The 14,820-nt window shown below is 46.6% G+C and overlaps 1 protein-coding gene across 2 annotated transcripts in view; it reads left to right on the forward strand.

Moving 5' to 3' along the window:
* LOC119402024 (CUGBP Elav-like family member 2) overlaps positions 1-14,820 on the forward strand; it is a 597,777-nt gene that overhangs the window by 29,619 nt on the left and 553,338 nt on the right. For both annotated transcript variants that reach the window (XM_037669081.2, XM_037669082.1), the window contains exon 2: positions 6,298-6,345. The gene's annotated coding sequence lies outside the window, so the exon portion shown is untranslated. The remainder of the gene's footprint in view (positions 1-6,297; positions 6,346-14,820) is intronic.

Raw genomic sequence — 14,820 nt, forward strand, 5'->3', positions numbered from 1 at the left:
ATGGGGGGCTTGTAGATAGCGCTAAAACAGCCATATCTGTTGTTCTAAACCCGCTATATTCAACGCTTTTTAAATTAGGCTGTTCTGATTATCAGATGGCACAACTGTCGTATGGGCCACAGGTGTTTTGATAACCCACAACACCCTTACCTCCTGAAGGGTGCTTTAGTAAAGCGTTAACCCTTACGTAAAACGAAAAGGCTATTGCTTGGGCAAGCAAGACACCCTTGTACTCCCATTTTTGCGAATTCTGATGAGGAAAAGGGTGTTTTGGTTGCTTGAAACCGCTTTAAAGGTGCAAGGTGGTTTACAGTGTAGGTATGAGTCGGTTTCGAAAGCAAGGCTTTTTGGAGCCCACGTGCAGCGTCGGTTAGACAAAAAAATCCTGTTGGACAAGTTACGTTGATTTGTTACAGGGCAGGAAAAAAAAACATTTCGAATATTATTTATTTATTTATTCATTTATTTATTTGGGTCACTCTGAAGTTTGATCTGCCGCAGAAGAGTGTTTACGGGCGCCCATTTTTTATCGGAGGTGTTCGAGTTTTCCGAATTCAAGGTTATGTTCGGTTTGTGACGCGTAGGTTAAGTGTTCGGTTAGGCTGCATTTGCAAATCAAATTCTAGTGCGGCTCCATATCTGCACCGAGAAAGCACACATGCAGCGTTCGGCGAACAGAGAAAGAATCGATCACTCAGTCAATCAATTAATTTGCGATGGAGGGAAGTTCTAATGGTGTAAGACCCCGCCGGGCGAACGCTTATGCACACTTCGCGAGGCCGTTCGAACGCAACATATCTGCTCCAAGGCAACGCAGCAGCTATCGTTGTCCTTGAGGAGGTCAATTAGTGAATCACTAAATCAATTAATCAATCACTCCGGCAAATCAACTGTGCGGAAGCCCGCAACGCGAGTTTGGTTCGCGAAAGGGGAAATATTGCCATTGTATCGATCGTAGTGCGCAGCTACAGAGAAAAATCCATATAAGCCTCTGGGAAAGAGAGGAACTACGTTCAGATTTCTCGGAGAGATAAGTTTATCTTTCTGAGACACCCGTATCGATTTTCCTTGCTTCGTGGTACGATTAACCCGCCGTTGTATAGCTTAGCAGGTATGTGTGTCGCGATGCTGGCTATAGATAGCAGCGTGACACCCGGGTATCACAAGTCGCGTCCTCTATGGACTGATCACTCTTTACACGCACATGCCCTGGATGGCTTCCGGTTTTGTCCACCGATGTATCCTGCTAGCATTCGCGGTGAAGAAAAGTCTTGGCGAGTAGCAGGCAGATTTTCAACACTTTTTAAGTGCGGAGCTCTTTAGGGGGCCGGGCTGTCGTACGCTGTCGTACGCTGTCATCGTGTGCTGGCGTAGCAATTGGCGCAACGCAGGCAAAACCACGGATAGCATAGCCATCTGTAGCATATTAAGCGCGCGCTCGAGCCAAGGAGAAGTCTTCTTCCTCTTGTTCTTGGAGCGTCTTGATGATGATAAGCGCGTAGCACTTTAGGGGCAGAACCACGTATAAAAATAGAAAAAAAGTGGGAAGCAAGGAAAAATAGAAAAAGAGAGAAAGGGACAAGATAGGAAGAAAAGTAGAAAGATAAAGAGAGAGGAAGAAATAAATAGAAATAAAGAGAGAAAAAAAAGACAGAAAAAACAGGAAAAGAGAAAAAAAGAGAGGAGGAAAGAAAGAGAAAAACCGAAGAAAAACAAAGAAGGCAGCCCAGCTCCGCACTTCCTTCAGGCTTGGCACCACTTGGGCGATGCTGCCTTAATTTTCTCCCTGTGTTTCGCCAGATATTTCAAATAAGTATTCTTCTAAGCTCTACGCAACGTTACAAGCGGCGCCTTCGAATTTTAAGCGCCTTTCTTTCATCTGAAAACGTAAAAAGAGGTTTCCCTTACTCTGCCACAACACGAACAGACGCTTTCCGCTTCGGTGTTAGAGACTGATAAATGAATTGACCGGAAGTTTCTTAGGTAGAGCGCTTGCAGCTATTATGGCGTTCTTGAAACCGCCTATAGAGGGTCCGACTGATTCCCGACCTCCGCGGCCGCACTTCCATCGGGGCGGATGCGAGAATACGAGCGTACTTTGATTTAGGAGCACGTTAAAGAACCCCCGGTGATTGCTGGTTGAAATTAATCCGGAGTCCCTAACTACGGCGTACGTCGTGATGTTATCGTGGTTTCGGCACGTACAATGCCAGAAATTATTTTCTTCCGTTGACTGTCTTTATTGTATTGTTTATTATTAGCCTTTTTTCTTGCGTGCGCCAGCTCAAAGACCGTACGGTATTTCGTAGGCACGTTGAATAAATGATTGATTGCTTGATTCATTGATTGATTGATTGATTGATTGATTGATTGATTGATTGATTGATTGATTGATGCTACGATCGGGTGCATGGCGATCAATCACTTTGTAGTCAAGATAGGCTTAAAACTCAGGGGTCTCATATACATTCGCCTAAAGTAACTCGAAGGTGGAAGCTATCTTTTTTTAACACCTAGCTGAGAGTGGGGCGGGGAGTATCGCCGTCGTTGTCGACGCTGGTGTTCTAGGATATCCCGAGGAGTGTGGGGAGCCTGGAGAAGCAGACGGGTATCGGGACGAGGGACAGTCGCTCGGTGAGTAATAGCTCGAGCTGCACCGTCCGCTCTATCGTTAGTGGCGCCGCCTGCAGACAAATACATATCCGCATCTGCGTTTAAAACATGCCATTCACCCAACCGCATACGCGGGTGCTTGCCCGTGGTGTGGAGGACAGCCAACCCTTTCTCACATTACGTGGGAATGTGAATTAAGGCCCCCCAAAATTAACTCGCCTCAGATTCCGGCGCAAAAATTCAGGACGGAGCAGTGGGAGACCCTGCTCGCCAGCGAGGAAAAGGAGGCCCAAGTGGCTCTCCTGGACCAGGCGCGGCGGGCTGCTGAGGCCAGTGGAGCCCTGGACTAGGGGCCCCACCCACCTGCTTCTCAAACCCCTCTTCTTTTTTAATAAACGTTTTTCAATTCAATGTTTTTTTTTTCTCAGTCGATGTATTCTCAAATCCCCGGCCAACCCCCACAAGCTCTCTGCACCTAAAGTGGTTTTTTGCACTGCCTCCGTGAACGGCGCACCTTTTACCAAGCGAGTATCTCATATGGTGGCGTCGTGATGATATCGCGAATGTTGGCGATATATGACGTCATGATGACTTGATAGGGTTACGTTATCACGTGATCATTATATTTTGCATCACTCGTGTTGACGCCGACGCCGCGGAACGCCTACACCGACGGTCACTTTTCGCGTTTGGTGAGGCACCTAAGGCTTTCGCTTTAATATTGTTACGTGGCATTGCGCATGAGCACGCCGTTGAAGGCTAACCGGCACCTCCACCAAATTGTCACGGGGATCACAGATACACGGGAGAGGCAGAAGCGATTATATTACAATATTTAGAAGGAGCTGTGCCACCGAATAAATGACAGCGTCTCACGCGGCATGCCACCTTCTTTCTCGCTTCATCGTTGGGTAGTATTAGACTTCGGACTTAGACTTCGGGGTTTGAGTGTTCGCGTCGCTTATTGGCCCGGCGTTCGTCCGCACGCCCCCGCGGAGCTACGCGCAGATCGCCTGCAGAGCCTTGTCCCTGTTTCTAGGGGCACACGTATACACATATACGCTTGCGCGAGGAGCTCTCTTATCTTGAACGTACAGCCGTACGTCTAGCCGCGGCACCGCTCTACACGAAACCCTGGCTCGTGGGGCGGCGACGCATCGAGCCACTTGTGGTCTATTTGCCGCCGTCAGCGCGTCATCGATCCGTGACCCAGAAGCTGAGAGCCGATATAGACTCCTGCGGCGGTAAACACCCCGAGAGCGATGGGCGGTGTAGTCGAGGGGGCCGGGCGTCTATTGGTTTTGCGGTTTCCGTGTACGCGTATTATATTGACGGACACGCGTTTGTGAGAGGCCACCGCGGTTCCGGTGCTCCGAAAAATGAACCCGTTGTAATGAAAGAACGAAAAAAAAAAAAGATTTATCCGATCGTTTGTAGGCTGTATTCGTTTCGTGAGCGACTTCATGTTGCGTTATTATACGAACTATTAAGGCCAAAGCCTTAGATGCCTCATCAAACACAGAAAGGGACCGTTGGCGGCGTCAACACGAGTGCCGCAGAAAGGCATCATCATCTGATGACGTCACCCTATGTCGTCATCATTCCGCCACAGATCGCCAGTCTGTGATGTCATCATGTCACTATGATGTCACATGATGACGTCATCTCAGTTAGGGGCAGAAAGATTTAGGAAGGGCGGGGGGGTCAGTAAACACAATCGACTGAGAATAAAAAGAAAAAGGCTTTCGCCTTCGAGTCGCCTTAGGCAAATTCATAAAGGAGCGTTCTACTTTATCTCAGATGTGTACTTGACGACACGAAATTAACTAACGAGGTAATGAAACGACGAATGTACCCGCACAGCACTTTTCGTGTTTATAAGTCGAGTGTATTAGTACCATTCATTCAGCTGTTACCAATAAAGAAACGGTAATGATAGCAACCCCAAGATGGCGGCACTCGTACTCATCCGTAAAACAGTGTATGCAGTTAAAACGTCTGACCGGGACGAATCTGTCACCGACTGGGAAGCTTCCTTTCCGAGAAATACGTATCGATTTCATTGTAGGTTGGCGCCATACAAACGGGTGGATAGCAACCACTTTTTTTTTTTATTTCGCGATCGTCCCTGTACCTTGCTGGCTTTCGCGGAATTGATAATCCGTGTACCCGTTCTGATGCGGATTGAAGAGCATTCGTGAACCTGAGAAACATCATGCGCGGTGAGCAGGGTATGCAAAAACTAGCAGTCCTGCTTCTTTTATCGAACTTCTAATGGCGGGCGCTGCGTAATTGTCCAGAGAGACGAATGCTGTTTGATGCAGTGCTTTCTTTCTTTCTTTCTTTCTTTCTGAAAGCACCTTTCCTATGCTTTTTCAATAATCGATTCCATCGATTCCTACGGCGGGCTTGCCTTGTTTTTCATCTGTTCATCTATCCTATTTCTTGCTTAAGGCATAGTATGGTTTCCTGTAAGCGAGCCCATCATTCATTCATTCATTCATTCATTCATTCATTCATTCATTCATTCATTCATTCATTCATTCGTTCGTTCGTTCAGCTTAGAGGCTACCGCGAAGTGTAGCGCTAACCGCGAGGACGCGGGTTCGATTTCCGGGCTCGGCGAGAGTCTGAGCGAGAAGACTCGGATAACAAAGAAAAACCTGTTTTATTTAAGGGGAGTACAATTCCGCTGTCTGTATTTTATTTGTGGCTGGCTAGCCATCAAGCGTACGTTTTCATTGTCAAAATATATGTTTGATTTGACATATGCAGATGTGAACCTTGTGACCTCATGCTTAAAATACTGAAACTTGTGAGAACAAACCCGGAGCCCTCTGTGAACAGCGACGTCTTTCGTGAGCCCTGTACTTTTTTTGCGTTGGGTGGTGCGTCAAATCTATGAGCTAATTAATTAATTATGTAATCAAATATTTAATGGATTTTTATTATAGCTCATAAAAGCACAGTAATCTTTTGATGTATGCATACGTCGACGACTCCCCTTGAACTGTCTCTTCCCTCGAAGGTCGTGCATGAGTAGTTCGAACTGTTCGAACGAACTCGGCTTCTTCTGCGGAAGCGGCGTAGGTTAAGTGGCCTATGATTTTGACATAAAGGGGCGCGGATATTGTTTCTGATGATGGTGATGGGTTAGGATGACGCTGATTGTGATGATATCCTCTACGATGATGTCAGAAACTGTGCCCGCAGTGAGAAATCGGCCAGACATCGGACGTGTCACTAACGAGAACATTAGATGCGAAGCATCTTATGGCGGAGTTCAAACCTGTGGTGGTGGGGGTGGTGGTGGTGTGCGGCGTGACCACCCTTACTGCGCATGCGCGAACCCCCTCCACACAGCTCTCCCTCTTTCCCCCTCTCCTCTCCCCTAACCACTTCCCGTCACCCCTCTCCCAGTTTCTCCCTCCCCACTCCCCATTCCTTCTTCCCTCCACCTCTCCACTTCCCCTCCTAAACGCGGGCTCGACATGCCGAAACGCTGCTTCGCGTCGCCTCATGGTCCCCTTTAGCGGAGATGGTGTGATTTAATGGTCTTCCATTTCAGTTCTGATACTTTGAAAGAAAGATGGGAAATAGATAACAGTGTGGCTGATACCCGCAGAATAAAAAAAAAGAAAACAAATACTGACTGTTTAATGACCTCTCCTCTATTTCACGCAGTGGTGATTGTTGGCCTCTGGTGTTCGTCCTAGGAACTGTACAGAGTTGGTGAGTACACTCTTGCAACTGTTACTTTCTTTCGAGCTTCATCAAGCGGTCCCCGAAAAAAAAAAACGCCAGGCCTGCGCTGAAACCGCAGCACAGTCACAGCGAAAGCTGGAAGAGCGGCGTTTCTAGAGCCCGTTACGCGCTTCCACGACAGTGAGATAAATTTAACACAAGTTATTGAAAGGTGCTCCTAAAGTGACACTATGAATCAATATGTATACTGATAAGTCATTCGAACTCTGTTGTTAATTTTGCCATCACAGGTTCAATATTATAAGGCAGTATCGTAGTCAAAGAATCATTTTATTGCGATAGCAATTATATGGACGCTCTCTACCCTTTTTTGCCGTCGCCGTCGGCGCCGCCGTGATGTTCCGTATAAAGCCGATAACATGTGCGAGTGAAAGCGTGCGAGAGCAGCCGGCGAACGTTTATCTAGCGGAGAGAAGACGCGCCGGCCGTATTTCGTCACGGGAATGAAGGGTAAGGGGGGGGGGGTGCGTGGCTCCGCACTCTGCTCAGCTGGGCGGATTAGCAGATGGCCTGTACCTTTCTACGTACCGGTCTCACCGCTCGGTTTGCGATGAAGTGAGCGACCGCTCGAAGGTCGTTTCGCTCGCTGCAGCGGTCGTGTTTCTTTACGACGGCGTTTTGATGATTTGCGCTAGGTTGGATGCTACAGGAGTCAGCTGCCACCATTACTGCGTGTAACATTCCACTCTTTTGCTATCACATTCATTGCTCTGACATTCGAACTGTGATTTTAATTTCAATTCCGCGCCGAAACTTCAGCGCCTGAGTACCCGTGTGACGTCACAAATATCAAGTATTTTTTTATTACATTGGCCACATATCGTCTGGTGTTTTACTTCATTTGGCTACATAATTCACGTAGTTTCCATTTTATATAATGTATTCAACAAATATTACTGCTGTTAGTTCTTGGGTTCATGTTTTATTACTTCTGCTAAAGTGTGTGCTCTTGGGTACTGGGAGGCGGGGCCAGTCAGCCTACATGCATGTAGCTTTTTTCCCACCTTCCTAACCGCATTTCATGCGCAATTCTTTTTTGTACTTTGTGTGGTAAATAAATCAACTTCTACTTCAACTTTAATATTGCCTCATTACACTTTCTTGAGTCTAGCTACGTTGAGCCTCGGGCCCCTTTAGAATACAAAGCAATACACGTTTACCGGTAAGCAGCTATGCACTTCCTAGCAGACGCCGTAAATACTTACGACTTCACGGCGAGTTTGTGCTGGAACGTCCAGCGGGCGTCGCCGCCTGCAGTTTCCGTTTTGCGCGTTTTATCGCTTACAAAGCGTCCTCTCGCGGAAATCGGGGGGCTTTAGATATTGCGACTTAGTAACTTAATAATCCGAAAAAAAAAATTTTTTTTTGTTTCTCCCTGTAGCGTGGCTTGCAGCTCGCTGAAACTTTTCCTTGTGAGTTGAGCTAGAATGCCATCCGAAATCATCCGCGCTCAGTCGAGCGAACAATCTCTTGTTTCACTTCTTTCCGAAAGGCTGTCGGTGCATTCGTTTTTACCTCATGTTTCAAAACGAAGGAACTGGTTCTTGCCTGCCCCACTTTAGTTTCGTTGTTCCTTATTTTGAAAGTTTCCTAGTTAAAGCTTTGCGAGAGCTATAACACCCTGTGCTTGCAGTACAGCCTTCGTTATATGTATAATGGGTCACCGCAGCTGCGGGCAGCGTGTGTGTTCTATTTTTTGACGTTGTGGTTTAGGCCCGACTGTGGCGGTGCTGCACCTAATTAGGTTGCGACGACGACGTACAACACTGCGCAACATTTGTGGGGTAATAGGTCCTCGCAGCGAAGGCCTCGTGCCTGCGTACTTTTGGCTCTGACGTCATGCGGAAAGACTAGAGAACTACGTAACCCGTTTCGGTACTGGATGTGCACTTATCCCACCGCTAAAAAAAAAAAAAAACAAAAAAAAAAAACAAGAGAGGAAGAACTGGTGTGTGAAATGCGAAAAAGAGGTGTGCGTACTTTAAAGGGACACTACAGAGCAAAACGATTTTTCTCGCATTAGTAAAGTAGTCTTCCACGATACCAAAAACACCACGCTTTCTGCGCGAAGACGCTTAATAAGCGAGAAAACGCGCAAAGAGAAAATACAGGTGGCGACGCCACCTTGGAATTCCCGCACCATTTGCCGTGACGTCATATATTTTTGACGGCGCCTGCTTGGGCCTACGTAGTTCCTAATCGGTTAAATCGAAGTACATTGTCCTCTGAGGGGGCCAGAGACTTGACATAACGAGTTTGTGGAAATTTCCTCGAGCCAGTGGCGCCAAAATACTTTAAATGCTCTTTGAAGTCTGTCACGAATTACAAAGTACGGCGCGAAATTTAAAAATGAAACTTTGAACTTGGTTTTCTCCTGTTATAATAAACCTATGGTGGTGAAATAAACTACACAAGAGTTATCCGAGCACACTTTATCAATCTAAACCAGTTCATTGTTTCTCTTTAGTGTCCCTTTAAATCGATGCAGTGAACATGGGGCGTCAGTTCTGCGGAAGCCCGCGAGATGGGGTAATGTTGATGCAGTGCGACATCTTTCTTTTGTCTTTTTTATTATGACTTAGATGTGAACACGTGAAGCAAGGCTGCGTTGGTGAAGGTCGTGAAATTGTAAATGATTTCTGCGGAATCGCTCCAGCCGGCGGAATGGTTATCAAAGGGATAATTGGACAACCGCCCGTATGTAGCACGAAGCCACTATGAAATTGAAGCCGTGAAATTGCTGCCCACACGCGTTCGTTGCACGAAGCGTTACCAGTTGACGGAACATTGCGTCGTGGTCCCGGTTTCGAGCCCGGGACCATGTAACGCATAGAAAGGCCCCAGGGTGGAGTTGTTCCCGGTATCGAACTCCGGACCAGGGGTGCTATTCTGTACGCTCAAAGTCGGCCATATTGTGGAATTCTACCATGGCGGCATTTTCAGCCAATGACAGAACGGTCTCGGAGGGGGGCGGGGAAAGATCAATTCATCGACTAACAAGAAACAGAAGAAGATGGCTTTCGCCGTCGAGTCGTCTTACGTAAGGGATCCTGTGAGTTTTTTTGGATAGCGGCGAAAAAAAAAAGAAAAAAAAAAAACCGCCTCTGACTCACTATCGCACGGTCAAACACGGAATGAGGAGGGGGGTATTTTACGATAATTCAAAGGGAATTGCATTACTTTTCGAAGCGAGGTCGGGTACGTTGCCTTAGAACGCGTAGTTACAAAGCGAGATTCAGTAAAGAAAAGAAATGTACATGCTGTGGGGAAGCTAAGGAAACGACGGAGCATCTTCTAATTGAATGTGGAGATATCCTCCGGTGTATGTTTGGACATTAGCCAACATTAACCCTTGAGTTTTAGGGACAACAGCGGAAAGGTTGGCAGGCCTGCGATAGGAATAAGTAAGAGACGGTTAGAGGACTTGTGGATGAAAAGTAAGGAGAAATGGCGAAATTAAATATCGCGAGAAATAAGCTCATTGTTCCGTAACGGGCAGTTAGTTGGACTGTGGTTTTAGTGGTATTTTTTTTTAATAGGATAAACGACTTAATTGAAGTAAAGAAGGCATTAGACTGTCTTAAATTTTTTATCTCTTCTTTTTTTCTTTTTTGCGCGTGGTGGCGCACAGGTTACCGCCCCGTTATAAAGGGGACGCTCATAGCATCCACCCATCCATATTTTCCTAGCGTAGCCTTCAGCTACGCTGCACAGAACTACTGCGCGTAGTCTCTACCCGCGCGGCAGTGGTTCCCGAGAACCGTGCACTGAATGCGCGCCCACCATAAGAAGACGCGCGGCATAAGCTGAACCGTTGACGAGGACTCGGGTAGTTGTCTCGGAAAGACGCGCCAGACTGGCCCGTATGTTCTCTTTTTTATTTCGGTTTTGTAAGTTCTTTCTCTTGTACCGTGCTCACCGAGGCAGTGTTGCCACTTTTTATTTTCATGCCCCCTTCATGTTCCCTTCACGCATCGTCACATTCTCGGTACCGTCTCTCGGATGTAACTGAATCGGAGTGCCGAAAGAGGAGCGAATGCAGTGATAGCAGTGAAAAGAGAGGGAGGGGGGGGGGTCTATACTGCGAATAAAACGGGATTCGCGAAGCACGCTTCCTCCGTTTTGCGGGTCTTTTCCGATTGCCCGGTTCTTACGCTCCTTTCATATTTATTTCTTCTTCTTCTCGTCTTTCCCGGAACGGATCGCTAACGCGAACCATACCCGGTTCTTCTTAGTCATTTTTTTATATTTTGCTACTTTGAATGCAGTCGTTCCTTTTTGTTATACGCCACTCTTCTTTTTGTCTTTTTTATGTTTTCTTCTCGAGAGCAGTAAGCGGGAGAGCGTTTCTTTTGACTGGTCCTTCTGTGATGGAGTGTTCGTTTTTGCTTGGCGTTCCTTATTCCCTTCTTCTAGTTCATTTCTCGCTTTAGCGACCGACTGTGGAGTTTAGCGTTCGTATCACGACTCGCACGACGTCGAGCCTGAAGCGCGTCCGTCGCGGGGCACCCCGTTTGAATGACGCCGCTCTGGGGAGACTGCCACGGTGTTTTATTTCTTTTTTTTTGTGCCGTTTACGTCTTTCTGCCGTTTTTTTTTATACCGCGCTGACAGCTTTCCTGTTCTGCCTATATGGTTCCCTGCGTGTCGTGTTCCTGTCCCAGGCGCACAGGAGAGAGAGAGAGAGAGAGAAAGAAAGAGAGACCATGCTTGGGGCAGTGCAGCTTGTTATAGTGAGCACAGGCAATCTGCTGCCCCCACGCCCTCTCATTTTTTTGGGCTCTTTCGGTCGTATTTTAGTAGAAATTATATTCAGGCGAAAGCCTCGGAGGCCTCATCAAACGCGAAAAGTTACCGTCGTCGGCGTCATGATGAAGTCATGCAGAAAGTCTTCGTCATGTGATGCCATCAAGACGTCACAGATCGCCAACATTTGTGACGTCATTACGACGTCATCATGGCGTCACTGATGTGATGTGATAACGTCATCGCATGACGCGGTCGCTTGGTCGAAGGTGGACCGATCCCGGAGGCACTGCAGAACCACGTGATGTGCAGAAAGCTTCCGGCGCCTCCGATCCCGTAGGCAGTGCGAAACGACGTTAGGTGCAGAAAGCTTTCGGATGGATTGATGAAATCTGGGTCAATACAATCGATAGAGAAGAAAAAGAAGAAGAGAAGGACGAAGAAGAACATGGTTTTCGCCTTCGTGCCGTGTTAGGTAAATGCATGCGGAACCCCGTGACTATTTTTACATTCCGTCGCGGTGTATCGAACAGCTCTGACCTTGTCTTCTCTTTGTTTTTGTTGCATTTCCAGTTCCTCTGCTGCTCGTGATTTATTGAATTCTCGGGGATGGGTTCTTTTTGATTTGTGCGGAGACCAGCAAGGCTTTCGGTAGAGGCGGATAGCGGGGAGGGGGTGAATGTGAGGGGGGGGGGGGGCGAGACTATAGGTATATGGTTATAGGCTTTAGATGGTGTAAAAAGCATTTCAGTGTCGGTTTTGATATAGAGCACGCGTTGGGCGGCGGTATTGTACGTTTGGAAATATGTATAGTTGGGTGAGAAAAAAAAAATCAAATGCCACCAATAACGCTTACCGTAAGTGACGTTTGACCCAGAACGCTGGCACCTTGAGAACGAGCGTAACCTCTATATGACACTAGCCGCAGGGTCGCAGTGTTGGTTAAATATTTTGGCAAGAACGTGTGCTGGGACGGTGCTGAGTAAGCTTTTAGTTTAGTTGAATTCTATATTTTTTGACAGCATACGTACAACGTTATACGTTAAAGGTTTTTTTGGAAAAATTTTATGACAGCACGCCCGACGGGTAAACAATACCAAAGAATAACTTGAAATCGGGTGCTCCACTCAGTCGTTGAGACGTCGTGACGCTTAGGCGCGAAAATTTGAGAAATGAAGTGTTCGCATTCTGCACCAGTAATCAGCCGTTTCGGCAAAATTGAATGAAAGTAGAGCTTTGCATCGATGTTTCTTCAGTAAAAACAAATTAAATGCTGCTGTTTGCGTTTAGCTCGTGCCTTATATTGAGGTGCAATTTGGAGCCGGGTAGGTTACGGTGTGTATATATGTGTGTGTTTGTGTGTGTGTGTGTTGTGTGCGTGTGTGTGTGTGTGTGTGCGTCTTTTCTTGTCTCGGTTTCTTCTCATGTTTTTTTTTTGTGCTACTGGCATTCCCTTACCTAGAACTATGCGCTAACTTGTCCAACAAGCCACTCTAATGCACTACAGTAATAGTTTTGTATTTGCCTGGTTGATCTCCGCGCTTCCAGGTGACGCCACTGGCATTTGCGCTTTTCAGTATAACTCGGTAATCCGCAAACGATAAGAAATATGTGTACAAACTAAATCTTCCTACACTCTAAAAAAAAAAAAAAAGAGAGAGAGAGAATCATTTTACTTTTTACTCTTTCTTTTGTCACGTGTATAACTTTCTTTAAAGAGTCACGTTAACACTCTCTTGAGGGTTCGTGAGACGCACGTCTCTCCAGAGAGAGTTAACACGTTTCTCTAAAGAGAGTAATGTATATGGAGGTATATATGTTGCAAAAAAGAGTCAAAGGACTCTTGTTTTTCTGAGAGTTTGTTGTTTTTTTTTTGTTTGAAGCGAAGGCGGGCGTTGCAGGTTTCGCCGCGTGCGCAGGACGTAGCTAACGGATTGCCTCGTGAGCGTTTCGTCGTGCGTAGCCTTTTTTGCCTGTTGAAGCAGAATGAAAGTGCAGTCTTTTGTTTATACCGTATGCGTGGATGAAGCGATTAGTTGCGGCGCGCGCCGCGAAACTGCAAAAAGCTTACTTCTGCGTTGACCAGCACATTTTGTCACGTTTTTCCTGAAGAATGGCGGAAGGCTGATACTGTGTCGGCGCAGCACAATGCAGTGACGGGCTAATTGGTGCGGACTCATAACTTTTTTTTACTTGACGCAGAGAGACAAAACAGAAGAAAAGAGAGAGAAAAAAAAAACACTCTTTAGTGGAGTGTTTCGCCGTGTCCTATCTGTTTTATTGTTTTGTGTTTTTGCGCTAGGAGGAAGTTATTTATCGTGTTGGTATACATCAGTCCTCGCAAGTCGCAGGTCAGTGGTTACGGTGCTCTGATGCTTATTCGAAAGACGCGGGTTCGATTCCTGCCGCGGCGGTCGCGTTTCGATTGAGGCACTTTAGAGGCCCATGTACTGTGCGATGTCAATGCACGTTAAAGAACACCAAGTGGTCAAAATTATCCGGAGCCGCTCTCTTTGGTCTTTTCGTCCACTTTACTTTCTTCACACCTATATCACAATTGCTGCAATACACTTAATAAGTACAATTAACGTCCCCCATACCCCTTGGCTTCATTATATGCTGGTTTTCATTGAGGTTGTGTCAAACAAAGAAACGAGCCCTCGAAATTTCCTGCCTTCGTTCATTTGCTGGAAGCACTGTAAATAAGCGCACAGAAAACACATGCGCAAACGAAAGTTAGACACGGACACTTGCTCTGTCGCCCGTTTCAATCTTCAGTTTGTGACTGTATTAACTCTGCGCTATTTCCTCCACGTCGAATAATGCGGAACCCGTCGAATGTGCAAAGCCCGACGGTCCGTTCTGCTGAAGTGCTACTCCTTTGAGCTTCCCCGGACTCTTCCCTGTGGCTTGAAAAATACCGTCTGACGATCTCGGTCAGAGTTGCCAGTTCCGCTTATAATAAGTAGATTTGGGCTTTTTTTTTTTTTTTTTTTGCCGAGTCGCTTGTAGAATTTTCCAGTGGCTTGTCGCGCTTTTTGGGCTTATTTGCCTTCTTCCAGTAAATATGGTTATTTTAGTGATCATCACGTGCAGCAAGAGCGTGTTTGTCATTGACTGAGTAGTTGACTGACTGGGGAGTATTGACTGGGGAATGAACGAGTAACGTTAATCGTGCACTGGCAAACGAGCATTCGATCGAACGGAGACTACCCTGGAGACAATGTTAAAAAGTAAATATGTGCTTTCGTTCATAGCTGCGCATACTTTCGCTGTGCAAAATAATTGAAGCGATCTTTTTTTCCCAACTCCCCTTTGTATTTAGTGACATTATTTCCTTACAATAAAAATATTTTCAAGGAAAGGGAAATCTATTAAACTTCCGCTTCTGTTGGGCTTCTTCGCGAAAGTCGCGCCGCTTTTTGCGGGCTTCTTTTGTGATGATCGTTTGCTTGTTAGCTCGGTAGAATCTGGTGACTCTGATCTTGGTGCTGCGCGGGCGAACGAACCAGTTTTCGCTGACCATTCCGCTCTGGCTATAGAATCAGCTTACGCTCCACCGAACCGGCAGCCCGCATCCAAAGTAATAAGAACGTATTTGCATGAAGGAAAAAAAAAAAAGGAAGTGTTGGCTGGAGCAATTGCTCCTGCATAGAGTGTTCTAGTAAACAGCCCCGTGCTCGGTGACCTGTGCGT

This window comes from Rhipicephalus sanguineus, chromosome 8 (genome assembly GCF_013339695.2).
Source record: "Rhipicephalus sanguineus isolate Rsan-2018 chromosome 8, BIME_Rsan_1.4, whole genome shotgun sequence".
In the NCBI taxonomy this organism is placed as follows: domain Eukaryota; kingdom Metazoa; phylum Arthropoda; class Arachnida; order Ixodida; family Ixodidae; genus Rhipicephalus; species Rhipicephalus sanguineus.